This window comes from Blennius ocellaris (genome assembly GCF_963422515.1).
Source record: "Blennius ocellaris genome assembly, chromosome: 24".
In the NCBI taxonomy this organism is placed as follows: Eukaryota; Metazoa; Chordata; class Actinopteri; order Blenniiformes; family Blenniidae; genus Blennius; species Blennius ocellaris.
Window position 1 is genome coordinate 13655494 of NC_137673.1, and position 20000 is coordinate 13675493.

Genomic DNA, 20000 nt, shown 5'->3' on the forward strand with positions numbered 1-20000 from the left:
AAACAAACAGAGAAAATAACGTGAGAGAAGAAAATATAGAAACGTGGAAAATAGATGTATGTATGTGTGTGTGTGTGTGTGTGTGTGTGTGTGTGTGTGTGTGTTAGTTTGAATGCTTTAGACTGACACCAACCTGAGCCAATCAGAGTGAAGGAGGGCTGAAGCCCCGCCCACTGCTTATTGTTGAAAGAGTTTCCATAGAGAAGAAAAGAGGTGAAGAAAGGAGTTAATGGAGGTTGAAATGTTTGTCCAACAGGTGAAGAAGAAGAAAGCAGCTGTCAGTGGTTTGTGATGGTGTGAATGAAAGAGGAAAAGAGAAGTGAGAAAGTCTTTCTCTCCGTTGTGGAAGCTTCTAAAGAGCTGCCAGAGTCTCACCTGAACTCTCTTCACTTCTTCTTACAGACACTTTTCCATGTGTGAGGAAAGTTGTGGAGAGAAGAAGCTGCTCTTCGTCCCTCTCAGTCCGTCTCTCATGTCTGACAAGCACAAAGTGACGGTTTGTCCTCTGACTCACCCAGAGCAGGACATTCCTGAGAAAACCTGTTTGAAACCTGTTTCATGACGTCAATGTGAACTGTAAAGTGAAGTGGAGCTTTAATATCCAGTTTATTTGGAGGAAGAGTTTTCTCTCATTACAGGGCTGTTCAACATGTGGCTCTTCAGCTCCTCTGTAGCGGCTCCCTGAAGCTTCACTGAATCACACTGAAACCAACATTGTGTCGCGGTCGCACTGGGAAGAAGGGCTCACATTAGAAGGGGGCGGGGCCAGGTGACGTAGGCAGAGTGAGGAGGTGTGGTGAAGTAAGAGGGGGCGGAGCTTCACCTGTTGGAATGTTTGGCCTGACAGCTTCAGTCTGTGTGGAGAAATAAAGACTCTCCACTCCACTCGCCGTCTGTCTGCTTCCACCACTTCCTCACTATTTGATGTTCATTCTATTCACACACATGTGAACGTTTGGTTTCATTCCAGACATTGTGGCTGAAACGTGCAGCTCTGTTGGCTTCTGGAAGAGGAAACACTCCAGAACAGACGGGAGTTCTAGACCAGGAATATCTACCAGAAATGATTGTAAAAGCATGAATGGCTGAACTTTGGACATTTCTTTGTTCTCTTCTTTATTTCCTGCTGCCTGGTGTCCTGATCCTGCTCTCACTCACCCCTCCCTTCCTGAGAGTGTTCACTCCTCCCCTCCTGTGTTCCCCTTAGCTCCGCCCCTGTGTTCTCCTGCTTCCTCCTCCTGGTCACAGCTGTTTGTAATTGTCATTAGTGTCAGTATTTAGTTCTCCTCACTGGGAGCTCTGGTTGCCAGTTCATCTGTGTTCTCACACCAGTCGTACCAGCAGTTTTCCTTGTGTCTCCTTTGTGTTCTGACCTCCTGCTGCCCGACTTCTCCTCCTGGGTTTCCTTCTCCTTTGCCTCTCTACCTATCTCTATCACTGCTCTCTCCCTCTGTTTATGTCCATCCTCCTCCTCCTCCTCCTCCTCCTCCTCTTCCTCCTCCTCCTGCTGTTGCAACAAAAACTGATCTATAGTACAATACCCTTGTTAGTGCTACATACATTCTTTTCTTTTCTTTTTAATAATACAATAACCACAGTGATCTAAATATTTTCCAACTGCCATGAGATTAAACCAGCCTGAGCAACAACAGAGCAAAAACCTAAATAATCACAACAATTATAACAAAAGCAAAAAAAAAGACATAAAACAAAAAATAAATTAAAAAAACAAAAAACAAACAAACACAACAACAACAAAAGCAAACAACTTGATTTTGATAATTAACAGAACAATCTCGTCAGTGAGGAGTGGAAGTGTGTGTGTGTGTGTGTGTGTGTGTGTGTGTGTGTGTGTGTGTGTGTGTGTGTGTGTGTGGTTTGTCCTCTGGATGTGAATGGAACTGTTGTGGGGGGGCCGCAGCACCACCCCGGGGGCCAAGGCCACCAGGGCCGGACGCCGCCACTCCGGCACCCAGCGACCCACCGGATCCAGGGAGGCCCCGACAAACCCCCCCGGAGAGCCACGCCCCAACCAGGAAGGCACCAGACGGAGCGCGCAGAGAGGACCCCCCCCAGGCCAGAGGGGCCCACATGAGAAGGATAAAGGGCGCAGAGCCCCGGGCCCCGACCGAGCCGCCAAGCCGGGACCGGCCAGTGCAGCGCTCCCAGGCCACGCGGGCAGGGAGCCCCCCCGGCCCCGACAGCGGAGCCCACCGCACCCCCGGGGGCCATCCCCCCACCACCCCCCCAACCCCCGGCGGGACAGAGAAGGCCCCAGCCGCCGAGCCCCAGACCCTTCTGACACCGACGGTGAAGACATTTTTCAACAAGTGTCACGGTTTTCCAACTACAAGCAGTTGTTGGGGAGCTGCGTATCAGCTTTGTAGCCCTGTTCTCATCCAGCCTGTCACAGAGTGACAGCAGAGGAGCTCCGTCTCCACGGCAACAGACTCACCTGCACTAATCAGGCTGCCAGCAGGCAAAGCCACGCCCACTTTTCAACTGTTATTTAACTGTCAGCTTTTTAAACTGTTTGAAACTTTCAACGGTTTTCAAACTTGGAACTTTTCCAAATCTTTTTCAACTGTTTCAACTTTTTCCCACTTTTTTTCAACTTTGTTTTAAACCTTGACCTATAAACTCTTTGAAAACAGTTAACTTTTTAAAACTTTTGCAACTTTTGCAACTTTTTTAAACGTTTGCAACTTTTTTAAACTTTTGCAACTTTTTGCAACTTTTTCAATTTTTTTCAATTTTTTTGCAACTTTCTGTTTTAAATTTTGTTTTAAACCTTGACCTTTAAACTGTTTTCAAACTTGTATGTTCTTTAAATCTTTTTAAACTGTTTCAACTTCATCTCTTCATGCTTCATCAGTCTTCATCTCTCCTCTTCACCCTCTTATTCATCTCTCTTCTTCACCCTTCTCTTCATCTCTACTCTTCACCCTCTTCCTCATCTCATCACCCGTTTTAAACTACCAGTCTTAAAACTCTTTCTTAAACTCTCACTCCACATTTTCCAAACTTTTAACTTTTTAACGTTTTAAACTGTTTCAACTTTTTTCCACATTTTTTTCAAATTTCTGCTTTAAACTTTGTTTTAAACCTTGAACTTTAAAAACTTTTTCCAAACTTTTACCTTTTTAAAAATGTTTTAAACTGTTTTAACTTCATCTCTTCATGCTTCATCAGTCTTCATCTCTCCTCTTCATCCTCTTATTCATCTCTCTTCTTCACCCTCCTCTTCATCTGTGCTCTTCACCCTCTTCTTCATCTCCTCTTCACACTTTTTAAACTGCCAGTCTTTAAACTCTTTCTTAAACTCTCACTCCAGACCAGAGACGGGCCGGCAGGACAAAGCATTACAGTTTACCTGCAGCATTCACACTATCATGCATTTGCCGCGGGAAATGCAGATTCTCTAGTCTCTGGATTGAGTTGCTGCTTGTAGTCAAATGTGTCACATGACCCTGTTGACCTCCAGCAGAGTTTCCAGCAGTGGACACTCCTGGCCCTAGAAAAGGAAAAGAAAGAGTTAGGAGGGACTTTTTGGACGTACATTGAGCCTTTGAATAAAGGTTTGAAAGAACTGAAAAATATCCAACATCATAACATGTAGAGGAAAGTCTCTCCTCTGTGATGGCCGGGAATCAAACCGGGTCAACTGCTTGGAAGGCAGCTATGCTCTCCACTATACCACCATCACTACTTTGAGAACTCTAGATCCACACTGGTGACATATCAACTGTCAGGTTCACATCTCAAGTCCACCATTCTGTCCTCAAGGACAGGAGTGCGATCAGACACACTGTTTCTCCCAGTTGCAGCACACCTGAATCCAATAAAGGGTTTCGTTACTTGGCCTGGTTTACAAGCTGGATGTTCCTGGTGCATTCATGATCTCTGCCATGAGATTTCAAAGTAAAAGAATCTAGAATGAACTATGTTCTGCTCGCTATGTTAAGTGACTCTACAACTGGAGCATCATTTTCAGCCACCATGAGATATTTGGTGTTTGGTTCTTTCTGGTTCTGGTTCAGGGAGACCTGTTGGAACAATTGTACATAAGTTATCACATTTATGCTTAATCCACATTCATGCCAAATCATTTGAAGCGCTTCAGTCGCCGTGCAACAAGCACGGCTCCCTTGCTATTTAATCTTGTATTTTGAATACTTGCAGGAACAAAACACTGTTTAAAACACACTCCACTGCTTCAGTCCTTCAGTGTCAACCTTCAAACCAACAGTGCCATCTGGTGGTGAGAAAATAAAGAAGTGGTTCATGAGGCTTCATTGAGCATCACTACTTGTGAGTCATTATTGCTGTCAGTGGTTATTTTCAGTGTTTGCACTCAGTGCAGGATAGAGATCTACTCACATTGTGTTTTTGTTCATGAAAAGTCAGGTTCCACTGAGATTAGAACTCAGATCACTGGATTCAGAGTCCAGAGTGCTAACCGTTACACCATTTGGTTGTAAATTATTCATCAGATACACATAAGATATTTTTTTCATCATGTGTTTCTCAGGTGTACCTGATTGCGTTTGCTGTTCAGTGAAACAGCCGAGTGGAATCCCTCCAGGTTGCTGGTGTCCAGGGGCGCCACACGACGTGCATGGAGGCCCGGCAGATCCAGCGCATGAACCGGCAGGCCGAGGTGCTCTTTGGCAGGGAGCATGTTTTTTACTTCTGAATGATGTTAAATGGCTAATCCTCGTCCCTGAATCCTCATGGTCTATTGTGTATTTGCAGATTGGACTTTGAGGAGCCTGAGGAACCAGAGCCGGTGGCAGGACCTTCAAAGTGGACCATCCAGCCCAAGGCCACCAGGACCACCTCCCACACCCCACCTCCGTCTCAGCAGCACCAATACTGCTGGTGGTCCCAGCACAGCCTCGGGCACCGTCTATTCAGTTTGCTGGGCCGTCCAGCAGTCAGGTGTTTGTCCCCCCCCCCCCCCCCCCTGCACCCATCGTCAAGACCGTCATGCCAAAGGAATCTAACAAACCCTGTGTGGCGTGCCGAGTACCGCAGTGTGGTGGCCTGCGCACAAGGTACACGCCATCAAAAGAAGAAGTACGTGGAAACCAGAAGATGTTTACCTTTTGCCCAACAACAAGAAAATCCACCACGCCTGGTTTTGAGGGTGTGGTGTACACCAGCTGTGAACATTTTAAAACTGTGGTGGAGAAGAGGAGGAATGATTAACACCTCCATTTGGTGTGTTTGTAGAAAATGAAAAGTCTATATATGTATATTGTTAAATAGTTGTGACTTGTCTTGCATTACATCGTTGTATTTATGTTTGTTATTTGTAAATTTGCCTTCACATTTTCTGACATTAACAAATGTAATCTTAAACAGTAAATCTTTACATTGTTAACTATTGTTATATTGTATTTGTAAATTCATAGTAGTTATTATTTCATATCAAAACACTAAATGTTTGTGTTAATACATAATGGTTTCAGTATACTAAATACACTTAATAAAATGTTGTTGGCATTTAAAATGTGTGTTATTGTCAGTAAAAATGTAGTGAGTGTGAAAACAGTGTCTCCAGACAGATCTTAAAGAATCACATAATAGGAGAACAAGACCTGAAAAGAATCTGTCTTGAGTTACAAAAGTTCTGATCTGTTGGAGATCAAATGTGACTGGTAAATTGGAATCCTCTGGCCTTCTCCATTAAGATGTAAGACTTCAGAATATATTGTTAAAGGGATGAAATCAATCCCAGGAATTATATTGTCCTGAATGAATACATAATAAATCTCCTTCAATGAGCTGAAATTACATTAAAAGAAAGTGTTGTGACATGAACTGGCCAGCAGGTGGCACAAGCCCATAAAATCCTCTGATCCAGGATTCTGCTCAACCCCAAGACCAGCAACAGGGACTTGGGGGGTCATGAGCTGTTCCCATCTAAGTCCTGACCAGGCCCTACCCTGCTTAGCTTCCAGGATCAGATGAGATCAGGTGTGTTCAGGGTGGTATGGCCGTAAGCAACAGCAACAGGAAGGAAGGATCTTTTTAGAGTTGGATTTACACTGAAAACACATTTACTGTGGCATTTGTTGTCAATCAGGCTCGTCTGAAATCAACCTGGAATAAACCTCCAAAGTGTCTTTGTTGTGAGTCTCACAAATACTGACCAACAATCACTATTGCAAGAAATAATGGAACCGTTCAGGAAAGAATCTTTCTCCAGGAAAACTTGCTAAGATGCTGAACATTCTGCTTCTCTTTGGTCTCAATCATTCATGCAGTGGTTGTGGTTACTTACCCTGCATGACAAGACGCTTTTTCTCAGCCTCTTGATGTTTACTGTTGAATACCACCATTTGTACTTTTACTATTCTTCCTGCTTTGAAATGTGTCAATAATGTTGATATTGAATTAATACGTTCAGTGATACATTTGACTGAAATCACTGGATTGTCTGTGGTTTTTGAAAGTGATCAGACTTTCTACTGTTCTTGTTCAACACTGAGCAAATTAGCTAAACCTGTTGCCCCGTGTGAGGCTCCAACTCACGACCTTCAGATTATGAGACTGACGCTCTGCCTACTGCGCCAACGAGGCTTGAAAACATGACTAATGGTTGTTACTGATCGATGATTAATGGATGATCTCAGTGGCAAAAAGTCTCATTCCTGAGTCAGAATTCACATGTTATGACTGCATCATGACAAATGAAAAATGTCTTTCCTTGGAAATGAACAAACTCTCTGTGGTCTTGTGAGATCTCAACAAAGTAAAACCATCCTTTTGTTTAAATTAAGGTGATTTTAATCATTCCTGTTTTCTCAAATCATCTCGCCAAGACAAGGACCAGATTTACATAATATCCTCAATCAACTTCTCAAGAAGGAGAAGAAAACAAGAACAGGCCAAGACCTTCTTGAAAAGAAAGAGAAAGACTCCTGACCCACTGACCAGAAGAGAGCTATTAGCCAAGTGGCTAGCCTCTATGACAGGGTCGGCACCCCGCGGCTCTTTGGTCCCTACACTGTGGCTCCTTGAGCCTCCGTCCTACTGCAGTTCATCCTGGAGGGACGTAAGGAGGCAAAGCCACCCAGAGAGGGACGTAAGGAGGCAAAGCCACCCAGAGAGGGACGTAAGGAGGCAAAGCCACCCAGAGAGGGACGTAAGGAGGCAAAGCCACCCAGAGAGGGACGTAAGGAGGCAAAGCCACCCAGAGAGGGACGTAAGGAGGCAAAGCCACCCAGAGAGGGACGTAAGGAGACAAAGCCACCCAGAGAGGGACGTAAGGAGGCAAAGCCACCCAGAGCGGGACGTAAGGAGGCAAAGCCATCCAGAGCGGGACGTAAGGAGGCAAAGCCACCCAGAGAGGGACGTAAGGAGGCAAAGCCACCCAGAGAGGGACGTAAGGAGGCAAAGCCACCCAGAGCGGGACGTAAGGAGGCAAAGCCACCCAGAGAGGGACGTAAGGAGGCAAAGCCACCCAGAGAGGGACGTAAGGAGGCAAAGCCACCCAGAGAGGGACGTTAGGAGGCAAAGCCACCCAGAGAGGGACGTAAGGAGGCAAAGCCACCCAGAGAGGGACGTAAGGAGGCAAAGCCACCCAGAGAGGGACGTAAGGAGGCAAAGCCACCCAGAGTGCTACAAAGAGAAGAGTAAAATGTAGGGTCGTGAACGACGCAGCGATGTAACGTCATTACACAACAAACAATAACGGCATGAAGAACGTAGAATTGCGGCTCAACTGGTGTCTGAAGCTGGGAGCTTCCTGTACCTTTCACAGTAAAATCCGGCAGTTCCAGGAGATTCATTGCAGAGTTGTTGAGAGTGACGGAACATTCTAGTGAATCACACAACAACTACAGGACATTAAAGACACACCATCACACTCATGGTTCTAACATTCCCAGATCTCCCACATTTATCTTCCATTTTAATAATGTGTAGCGATAAAGTAGCTGATAGCTGCAATGCATTATGGGAGCTGGTGTTTGTTGTGTTTTAAATGTAATTATTGGGGGTTGTATTAGATTTGTAGTGTAGGTAATAAACTGAATAAATAAATAAATAGTAAAAACTGAAGCTAACTAACCAGTCAAAGCAGAACTCTGTGCAGCAGTCTTTGCAACCCGACTTGGAAAATGTATTGAAAAGCACAACGATTGGAAGTAGAACAATGGTTCCACCTGCTGGACAGCCAAACTGTGTTGGGAGCTATACAGCGAGACAGTTATGGATACCAGACCTTCTTTGTGAACAGGGTTTGCAAGGCTGGACCACTTGAGGACTGGTGGTAGATCCCGGGAGACGGAAACATTGCTGACATACCTAGAGGAAGATCCTCCTGAGGATCTCAAGGAGGTTTCAGAATGACAAAATGGACCTCGGTTCCTGAGGCAGCCAATGGAGGAGTGGCCGAAAAAGTCAGCTAAAGAGGTTTCAGTAATTACCAAGGAGAGCATAGAAAAACTTCAAAGGAAGGCTTTCTCAGCAGTACTGACCAGAATCCAGGAGAGAAAACAGAATACTGCACTGCAAACCCATGACTGCAATGAACCTGTGGCTCATCCAAAGACGTTTGACTGTCTGGGAGGAATTCACAGAACCCAAGCTGACTCGGTAGTTAAGTTACTTGTTGATGAAAGGAGATTCAGTCGTTTATCTAAACAGGCCAGAGTCATTGCCTCGGTGTGGAGAGCTGCCACAAGGTTAAAAATGAAAGGCTCAGCTGTCAGTAAGGCTCAGGAGGAGGCTAAGACCAAAGACAAGCAAGCTGTTCTGTCTGTTGGAGAGTGTGAAGATGTGCTTCAAGACCTTTTCCTTGCAGACCAGGAGGTTTCTACCTTTTATGACACGACTCTCAACACATTGGCTGTATACAAAGACAATGAGTCAGGATTGTTACTATGTGGAGGAAGAATAGTTCTTCAATAAAGAGGAAAGTGCAGTACCTATCCTACCATATGAAGCATGGATATCAACACTTCTAGATCAGGAGGCCCACAAAGCAAACCATGAAGAGGAAGCAGGAACACTCCTTCAGATGAGGAAGGAAGCCTGGGTTAGAAGGGCTCAGAGATTGGCTGAGAAAGTTGTTGACAGAAGAGTCAGGGTGAGAAAGTGTCAGCAAATCATGGGTGACCTTCCACTGGAGTGAACGCAGCCAGCCAGAGGTCCGTTTCACGAAGCAGGTTTAAGGATTACCCCAGGTTATTGAACACCGAGTTGAGGGAAATCCGGGATTTTCCGTTTCACAAAGGGAGGTAACTCAAACCGGAGGAAGCGGGGTAACTCAAGCCTGTTTCACGAAGCGGTGTAACGTCAACTCCCGGTCAGTTACCGGGGCAACAGACGCTCTAGAACTAACCTGGTCGGGAGCAGGTTTTTGTCAGTGAACACAGAGTTTTGCTCTGGCTCCGCCCCCTTTCAGACGGACACGGGATTTCATTTCCTCATTCAGCGGGGGAGTTTTGGTGAAACAGTTCTGCAGTGCCTTATTCTAGAGGCAAATTACACGTCAACTTTATTCCCTCAATATGGAATGTGCTTTTGATAATGATCCGATTGATGAAGGCGCAGCATTACTTCGCCTAGAATTTAATATTCGCATCATCAGACCGCGCATAGATGTACTGGCATTTGCAGACACCTTCCTTTTTGAGCGGTACCGTTTTACTGCCGAGACCATTATGTACATCCACAGTTTAATCGCTCTGTACATTAGCAACATCACCAGCTGAGCCTTGCCCTGACGTCATAGCAGATATTGTGTGTTGTGCTGAGTTTCCTCGTAAATGGCAGAGCTGTCAGAGACACCATATGCCATCATCACTTCGGGGTCTGATCACCACCACCACCACCAAATAAAGACATGGTGCACAATTCATTTGGTCTTTTTTATTTCCTACAAATACAAGAGCTAGTTTAGTTAATGTAGTTAGTAGTTAGCATAATTCACCTGGGACTGTACACCCACCCTTAACTTGTGCTCCAGTAGTTCAATTTACACATCTGCATTTCCTTAGCAGTGTTTTCCATCTTCTGGAGCAGGTGGAGTCTATAGATGTGTTTTACAGATAACTGGGAGGACATAAGGAGGACATTCAATGATTACAGTTGGACATGAATTCCCCAGAATGAACCTCTGGTGTTTACTGAACATCTGTCTCACTGTGTCAGTCCTTGCAGTGGATGTTAAGGGACCCTCCTGCTGCTGCCCAGCCAGGCCCTGTTAAAAATAATGTGTCAATACTTCAGTGTAGACAAAACATCACTCTTTATTCCACCACAATGTTTCAGAAATGTAAACGGGATGAGAACTATCATACCTCTATAGGCCTTTGTGGATCCTCCTCTGTAAAGGCAGCAGACAGGGTTTCCTCGTACTCTTCATCCTACATGAATATGTTTCAGTATATTTAAACTACCATTTAGCAAGATCTTTGGAGTGTTGCCTACTTACAAGGTCTGTTGTGGCATGAGGGGGTCCAGCAGGCAGAGAGCACCATCACAATCTGTTGGGTGACAAAACAAAGACATGATGGGGAAATAAAGATGAAGAGAAATAGGCTTAAAGAGATATATAGGCCTCGGCATATTCTATATTATGAAGGAAGTGGTATCTTGAGGGGTGAGGTCTGAAGAGGAGCTCCTCCAGGGATTCCCTCAGCCACTGGCCTCCCAACATTCTGCCTCTGTTAAAGGTGGAGGTGCTGGGCCACCACCCGTTTTACATCTGCCTTCTTTCTGTTGGCTGAGTAAAGTCTGCGTTAGTTTAGCCTGAGTTATTTGACAGCACATGATATGGGTGAGAAGACATTTATGTGTTTGAAAACATCATTATGTTGGAATAAAACACCTCACAGTCCAATGGCCACTTGATATTTACTGTACAATGTCACACATGATCGGCATTACGTTAAGAAATGTATTGATTAACAATTAAATTAGCAGCGGTCTTACCCGATTGGACAATGTTTTTATATTTCACTTTCAGCTGCTGCCAAGAGGCTTCTCCCCACGGAATTGCACCTAAAAGAAATAAATTAATAAGCTCCCATCAAGCAGTATTCCCTTGCAATAATATTGTGATGACAAAGACGTTTGAACTTACGCATTCACTTGAGCAGCAATCTTCTTCCACGCCGCCTCCCTCTCTTTAACAGCCGCTGCAACGTTGCATTTTTTTTTTTAATACGTTCATATTCATCATATGATGGGATCAATACTTCCTGCTCCACTGGCGTCAAAAACTCCGCCCTCTGCGTCTCAGTTGTCATGGTGACTCGTTGAATCGGGGCTCCATTGATGCGGTCTTTTTAGAGTCGTGGTGCACGCGCTTGACTCCAGGTGAAACTACTCCGAGTTCATCAAACTGATCAAAATCCGGCGTCGTGAAACCGAAAACTCCGCGTTTTCTGTCTCAGTGTAACTCAATTCAGAGCTCGGTGTTAAGCCCATGGCTTCTTAAACCTGCTTCGTGAAACGGACCCCTGGAATAAACCTCCAAAGTGTCTTTGTTGTGAGTCTCACTGACCAACAATCACTATTGCAAGAAATAATGGAACCGTTCAGGAAAGAATCTTTCTCCAGGAAAACTTGCTAAGATGCTGAACATTCTGCTTCTCTTTGGTCTCAATCATTCATGCAGTGGTTGTGGTTACTTACCCTGCATGGCAAGACGCTTTTTCTCAGCCTCTTGATGTTTACTGTTGAATACCACCATTTGTACTTTTACTATTCTTCCTGCTTTGAAATGTGTCAATAATGTTGATATTGAATTAATACGTTCAGTGATACATTTGACTGAAGTCACTGGATTGTCTGTGGTTTTTGAAAGTGATCAGACTTTCTACTGTTCTTGTTCAACACTGAGCAAATTAGCTAAACCTGTTGCCCCGTGTGAGGCTCGAACTCACGACCTTCAGATTATGAGACTGACTCACTGCCTACTGCACCAACGAGGCTTGAAAACATGACTAATGGTTGTTACCGATCGATGATTAATGGACGATCTCAGTGGCAAAAAGTCTCATTCCTGAGTCAGAATTCACATGTTATGACTGCATCATGACAAATGAAAAATGTCTTTCCTTGGAAATGAACAAACTCTCTGTGGTCTTGTGAGATCCCAACAAAGTAAAACCATCCTTTTGTGTAAATTAAGGTGATTTTAATCATTCTTTTTTTCTCAAATCATCTCGCCAAGACAAGGACCAGATTTACATAATATCCTCAATCAACTTCTCAAGAAGGAGAAGAAAACAAGAACAGGCCAAGACCTTCTTGAAAAGAAAGTGAAAGACTCCTGACCCACTGACCAGAAGAGCGCTATTAAGCCAAGTGGCTAGCCTCTATGATCTGATTGGATTGGTTACACCCATCAAGGTGAAAGGAGCCATACTTGTCAGGAAAGCATTCCAGGAGGCTGGAGGTGGAAGTATGACCCGAGACACTCGGGACAAGCCCCTTTCTGGAGACCTCCGGAGGGATGCCCTCAACTTGTTTGAGGAATATGTTCATCTTGGCCAGATCACGTTCCATAGAAGCCTCACATCAGCTGGCTGGGTTGGAAAACCTTGGGGAATAACATTCTCAGATGGAAGTGACAAGAGCTTTGGAGCTGTGGTATACCTCCGCTGGGAAACCAAGCAAGGCGCCCAGGTCAGATTGGTGGAATCGAAGGGAAAGCTCACACCACTGGACCAGAAAGGGGGGGTTGTAAAAACCGAGGCTAACTAACCAGTCAAAGCAGAGCTCTGTGCAGCAGTCTTTGCAACCTGACTATGTATTGAAAAGTAGAACCAAATGGAAGTAGAACGATGGTTCCACCTGCTGGACAGCCAAGCTGTGATGGGAACGATACAGCGAGACAGTTATGGATACCAGACCTTCTTTGGTTAGTACTTGGATGGAAGACTGACTGGGAATACCAGGTGCTGTAAGTTTTTCCTCCCATCATCAGGGGGCGCTCTTCCTGCTCCTTTTCAACTCAGAATCCTCTTTATTGTCATTGTAACAGGCACAACGAAATTGCATAGAAAGTTTGGGGGAAAGAAGGACAACATGAGGTGAGGAGAGGAGGGAAACAAAAGGCAGATTACAGACTGCTCTATATGAGATGGTTTACCACTGTACCACTAACCATACAGCCTGTTCTACATGAGCCTAGATGTTTGGAGAAAGAGTCCATACCTGTCAATTTAATCACTGATAAGTTTTTGATCAGCCTCATGGGAGCTTGTTATGGTTCTGAACAGTGGCTTTTATTCACTTGAAACATGAAAGAATGTTATATTTGTATAAACTTTTGTTTAAAGCTACGAGCCAACCAGGAGTTGAACCTGGAGTCTTCTGATCCGTAGTCAGACGCGTTATCCATTGCGCCACTGGCCCATTGATTCTTGTTGTATAGTTACATAATCAGAGAGCAGCAGAGTCCATCAATGTTTCATTACCTCCTGTGGATTTAATTCAGATGAGAGAGGCTCCTCATGGAGACCAAAGGAGATCAAAGGAGAGTGTCTGATGACACATGGCGATTGACTGGAAGAATGATTGGATGTTTTTCTTTGTCACTTAGATCAGCTAGCTTCAGTCTGCCTCTGATCCTCAGCAGACCGTCTGAATCTACAGTCGGATTTAGTTTGGTCAGTGAGCTCCTTTTGCAAATGTCAGCTCCCTTGGAGAGAACATCTAATTCTTCATGGAAGGAGTCTCGTTGTACAGCAAGAAGGTTTACTTTAGTTGCCATACACAACTCATCAGTGGTGTGAGACTTTGAACACCAGTGCCAACCACTACACCCACTGGTACTTTGGCCTGTCGGTTTGAAAGACAGAACAATATTGAATATTTTGATGTGTTTTTTTTACATCCATGCACCCAAGCTAACATGCTAGTATGTATGGGAGCTAACAGGTGCTATGTGAGTCAATGTGTGCTGTGTGAAGACTGTTCAATAAAGTATTAGTAATGGAAAAAGATCAAAAAAAGAATAGTAAGAGTGAAAAAGTACTAATAAACTTTCAACTAGAGCTACACTCGGTAGAGCCAATATCTTCATCAATGCCACATTTCTTTAATGAGCCGAGTTAGTGTTGCTAGCATGATAGCCATTTGGTCATCTCAATGCTAACTGGGTAGGCAATGTAACTACAACACTGAGCAGGGAGCATCTCCATGGCAACAGACACTGATCTCCTTTAATCTCCTATGATCTCCATGGGGAGCCTCTCTCATCTGAATTGAATCCACAGGAGGTAATGAGACATTGATGGACTCTGCTGCTCTCTGATTATGTAACTAAACACACCTGTGAGCTACAAGCTTTAAATACTGGAGTTTCAATCACAGCAGGAGGTCATAACTCAAGGGTTTTGGTCCAGAAGGATCTGCAGATGAACTTCATCCACAACTGAAGGTTAGAGTCTGCTGGAGTCAGTCCTGCAATATGCAAATTAGCCATGAGCACCAGACAGGAGGAAGCCTGACTTTGCCTACCATCCACTGCATTGGCCAGGGTTCAGGCCTGATGGTTATCAGGAGGTTGGACGTCACGAGCCGGCGTTTTAACATTTCCCCACTCTGGGAACCATGTTCAAACAAACCCGTCTTCACGCTCCTAAAACACCGCCTCATGTGGATGATAGGACAAAAACAGCTGGTTTAGGTTAACTGGTTTCATGGTGTGGACGGCCCCTGTCATCCACACCAAATCCAGAGCGTAGCTTTTCAGCATCTTCAGGAAGGAACTATGGACTAAAATTTGTCTCCCTCAGAAGTGAGAATCATATGGAGACACAACACTGTGTTGGCAGGCCTGGGGAGCTCAGATGGTAGAGCATCATACTTTTAATCTGACGGTCCAGGGTTCAAGTCCCTGTTCAGGCTCTTTGTGAAGAAACTTGACAGGTGAAAAGATGCTGAGCAGAATGACATCATCAATAGGATCAAACTAAGGTGTCTCTTGATGGTCTATGTCAATGCAGAACAGTTCTCTGGAGTCTCCATCCAGAGGAGTGTTGCTTTCATGATCTCCACCCAATTGTCAAATCACTGATATCCTGAGGAGCTGCTGTCCAGTAGAGAAATACTCTGGTGGAGCTGCTGTTTATCTTCATCATATTAATGCCATCAAGTATGAAAAGTTCCTGATGTTACATAACCAGCAAACATGATAACTCTGTGTAAAGCATTAGATCTGCTTGCTCATGTGGGTTTGTTGGGTTTTTCTCTTTTCTTTGTTAAAAGCACCTTGAAATGACTGTTGGGGCTGTTTGGGCTGAAAACAGTGAGTCACATCTGGCAACCCTGTTGCTGACCGGCGTGCCATGCCTGAACAGCCTGCTGGGTGTGACTTTACATCGTCTTCTGTGCTCTGGAGCCTAAAAACATCTGGTCTGGAACAATAGTGTGGATTGAGTGTGTTGTCTTTGTCCCCCACTTGTTCAAAGATGGAGATTCCAGCCAGACAAGTGAAGCTTCCTTCAATTGTCTCTCATGTCCTGAGTCTTGTCCTGCCAAGATGTCCTCCAATCAATGTGTCTTCTCCTTGAAGAGTGAGGAACAGCTGATTCATTCAGAGAGTCATTATTGCTGTCAGTGGTTATTTTCAGTGTTTGCACTCAGTGCAGGATAGAGATCTACTCACATTGTGTTTTTGTTCATGAAAAGTCAGGTTCCACTGAGATTTGAACTCAGATCACTGGATTCAGAGTCCAGAGTGCTAACCATTACACCATTGAGCCACTGGGGGGCGATCAGAAACATCTCATAAACCATGGAGTGAAGAATTGCTCATATTGTTTGTTCATGTCTCATGTGAGACAGTGTGATATAAAAGAAGAAAACATACTTTATTGATCCTCCAGGAGAAACTTCCCCTCTTCATTTATCTTCTGCTCTTCATAGTGAACCTGAACTACAGAGACCAGAGGCCTGGACTACAAAGCTGGAGTTGCTCTGATCCAGGTAACTTCAGGTTCACTCTGATGGAAAAGCTTCCTGAAGCAGGTTGTTGTGGCCCAGAGGTGAAGGTGATGGACTAGAAATCCACTGGGGTCTCCCTGAACCAGAACCAGAAAGAACCAAACACCAAATATCTCATGGTGGCTGATAATGATCCTCCAGTTGTAGAGTCACTTAACATAGCGAGCAGAACATAGTTCATTCTAGATTCTTTTACGTTGAAATCTCATGGCAGAGATCATGAATGCACCAGGAACATCCAGCTTGTAAACCAAGCCAAGTAACAAAACCCTTTATTGGATTCAGGTGTGCTGCAACTGGGAGAAACAGTGTGTCTGATCGCACTCCAGCAGCTCAGCGCCAGAACACGGAGGCTCCGAGCTTCTCTAAGGTAAAACTCTATACTTTCTATTTCACTGGACTTGCACTTTCTTACAGGCCTTGTTTTCTTACTGGGAAGAGAAAATCCCTGCTGACTTCACACACTTGTGATCCCAAGTCAGATCCTGAAAACCTGAACTGTCACTAGCAGAGGATGGTTTTGATCCATCGACTTCTGGGTTATGGGCCCAGCACGCTTCCACTGCGCCACTCTGCTTAGTGCATGACTGCTTCTTCCCAAATCAACTTTCCTTGTAGGATCTTGTTCCCCACTGAGGTCCTGGTTTAGGTGTATGAGGGACATGAAAGTCTACTTGAATTGATCCCCAACCATTTACTGGAGCACCATTTGTTTCCAGTGTGGTTTTGGACTTGTTGACAGTGTTGGCTTGGAGAGAAAATTCTTGGACGACCAAACAACATCATCAGAGTGAAGGTGTGAGATGAGAGGAACTAGAGAACCCAGAACATCCTCGGCTCCACGAGACCTGGAGTCGCTACTGCCGAGGACCTCAGGGCCCATGAGGTCGATATGATAAAAGCATCAATGTATGTTAGTTTATGGCAGGTATATAAACGGAAAACACACACAAGAAACCATACATTCATAACTTTTTCTGGAAAGTTCAAAAAAGCAACTTATCGCTAATATGTAGCTTGTGCATTCAGGTATAAAATGTCATAATTTCCTGTCTGACAATAGAGGAAGGAAGCATGAGAGTCTGCACCCAGACCACTCTCGATTTGAGGAACTAAATTCATCCAGAGCTTTGAAAGGGGCAGTGGTGGGATTTGAACCTACACCATCTGAGAGACTGGAGCCTTAAGCTAGTGGATGGACCGCTCGGCCACAGCACCTTCAGCAGTTTGTTATCACAAAGTAAAAGAGGCTGAATTAATAATCATTTAAACTGAGAACAGGCTGAACGAAAATCTGTTTTGTGTCCAAGTTAAAAATTCCATTGTAATCCAACAGCTTCCCTCACTCTCACCCAAGTCTCTGCACTCTAGCCTCCAATACACACCCATGTTAAACTCCTAAATCCACTCAAAACTTGATGAAACTTGAAGGCTCACAGTTTAAAATTGGTGACAGATAGAAAAAAGACGGTGACACTTCTGAAAAGACGACAAGAGCGGCAACGTTTTGTGAGTCACACCACGTTTCCAGCTGAACGTTTGACCAAGCTGTCGGGGTTCAAATTTGAAGGAGTTCACTTTTTCTTCTCCATCCACTTCCATGTTAAATTGAGTTTGAAGACAGAAACTGTCCTGAAGAGGGTTTGTTCTTTCACTTTGCTGCTTTTCATACCTGTGATCATGTTCCTGCACCCTGCTGTGCTGGGATGGCCTGAGCCAGTCAGAGCTGGTGATGGAGGCCTTGATCCCCCTGTATTACTATGTTGTACTGTAGTACATCTTGAAGATGTCACTGGTTGGTCTGGGAGGAGGACCTCTCGCACCCAAAGGGAGAATCATACTCCTAGACCAACGAGCCAACATGTTCAGAAGCTAAAGGACTGGACTGGTATAATTCACCACTTCACCACCAGTCAGTTCAAAGTTTGCGTGGGAAATGTCGTACGCGTCTTTCAGGACCTGTTTGGTCATGAAAATATCTGCCCCAGTGGCCTAATGGACAAGGCACTGGCCTCCTAAGCCAGGGGTTGTGGGTTCAAGTCCCATCTTGGGTGTTGGCCTTGTCTTCTAGTCATTCAACATTCAACCATGTTGTCACTAACATCTCACTACACTCCAGTTCTGTTAATGAACCAGTCATGTCACTGATGACTGGTTGGAATTGTGTTTAGAATGTAACTTCAAACTTAAAGTGGGAGGAGCTTCCCCACATTTACTAAAAAGTATTTCATGCTATAGAAAACACAGTAATAAATCTGTTTCTGGTTCTAATTTGAAGATTCGTGTAACTTTTTCAAAGCTGTTTTACTCTGATCAATCAGGATAAACATGTTAAAGTCCCAGTGCCAAGTTTGATATTGTTCATGACCGTATATTCAGTGGAAAGAAAAAACTCCCTCTCACATGAAGAAAACTTTGCAGAACCAGAATCAGAGTCTTTCTACTCTTCTGGTTGTGGTGAGGGGACAGAGGAGAGGAATGAGGACGATCATTCTCCTGAGACTAAGAAGACAATCCTTCTTTCAGTCCTTCTATTACACTTTATCCTGTGCTGGAGCCAATCCCAGCTGACTGTGGACCAGGACAGGAGACACCTGGACAGGAGACACTAGGACAGGAGTCACCAGGACAGGAGACACCAGGACAGGAGTCAACTGGACAGGAGTCACCTGGACAGGAGACACCAGGACAGGAGACACCAGGACAGGAGTCAACTGGACAGGAGACACCTGGACAGGAGACACCAGGACAGGAGTCACCAGGACAGGAGACACCTGGAAAACTTCTCACCTGCAGCCAATCAGACACTGAGAAAATATGATGCAATACAGCTAGCAGTCTGCTCACATGTTTCCTGATTGTTTTCAAATCCAGAGCGTAGCTTTTCAGCATCTTCAGGAAGGAACAATGGACTAGAATTTGTTGAGTTTCAAAACAGAAGAGTCTCCACTTCTGCACCTTGGTGGTCAGGATTAGTGTCTGCTTCGTCTCATCAGAAGTGAGAATCATATGGAGACACAACACTGTGTTGGCAGGCCTGGGGAGCTCAGATGGTAGAGCATCAGACTTTTAATCTGACGGTCCAGGGTTCAAGTCCCTGTTCAGGCTCTTTGTGAAGAAACTTGACAGGTGAAAAGATGCTGAGCAGGATGACTATTGCAGAATGACATCATCAGTACGATCAAACTAACCAATGTGGTTTATATGATAATATGACTTCCTCTATTGTAAGAGAGCAAGTTGTCTGGAGACCTCAGTTGGTAGAGCATGAAATTCATAATCTCATGCTGCCGCTGCAAAAAATGGCCGCTGCAAAAAATAACAGTGAACTAAACAACAAGTGCAAAGTGGAGGATGTAAACAACAACAGAGGATTCATAAGATGTAGATCTGACGACTTTCTTTTCTGCTGTAACGTCACATGTCTGCGGAGCTCCTAAGCCCCGCCCACTTTTTAAGCTCCTCTCTGCAGTGGAAACGGGTACCAGACCGAGCTCCGGCTTGGCTTTGCCGTACCGCTCCGTACCTCTCCACTCCGTCCCCGCACTTTTGTGCAGTGGAAACGGGGCTTTATAGCATTACTATTGTAGCATTGCTATAGTAGCATTACTATTGTAGTGTTACTATTGTCGTGTTACCATTGTAGCATGTCTACAGTAGCATTACTATAGTAGCATTAATATTGTAGTTTTGCTATTGTAGCATTACTATTGTAGGATTACTATTGTAGCATTACTATTGTAGCATTACTATAGTAGCATTACTATAGTAGCATTACTATTGTAGCATTACTATTGTAGCATTACTATAGTAGCATTACTATTGTAGCATTACTATTGTAGCATTACTATAGTAGCATTGCTATAGTAGCATTACTATTGCAGTGTTTCTATTGTCGCGTTACTATAGTAGCACTACTATAGTAGCATTACTATAGTAGCATTACTATTGTAGCATTACTATTGTAGCAGTAGTAGCAGCAGTGGGTTCAAATCCCACTTCTGAAAGCAGAGCATGTGTTA

General features: G+C 44.5%; 2 protein-coding genes across 10 annotated transcripts in view; one reads left to right on the top strand and one right to left on the bottom strand.

The window, feature by feature from the left end:
* The window catches only part of LOC308147483 (NACHT, LRR and PYD domains-containing protein 12-like), a 104475-nt gene extending 103979 nt beyond the window's left edge, over positions 1-496 (bottom strand). For all 4 annotated transcript variants that reach the window (XR_013937156.1, XM_080519651.1, XM_080519650.1 and 1 more), the window contains exon 1: positions 376-496. The gene's annotated coding sequence lies outside the window, so the exon portion shown is untranslated. The remainder of the gene's footprint in view (positions 1-375) is intronic.
* Positions 1-20000, top strand: part of LOC308147478 (protein NLRC3-like) — a 241740-nt gene that overhangs the window by 39189 nt on the left and 182551 nt on the right. The gene's annotated exons all lie outside the window — the stretch shown is intronic.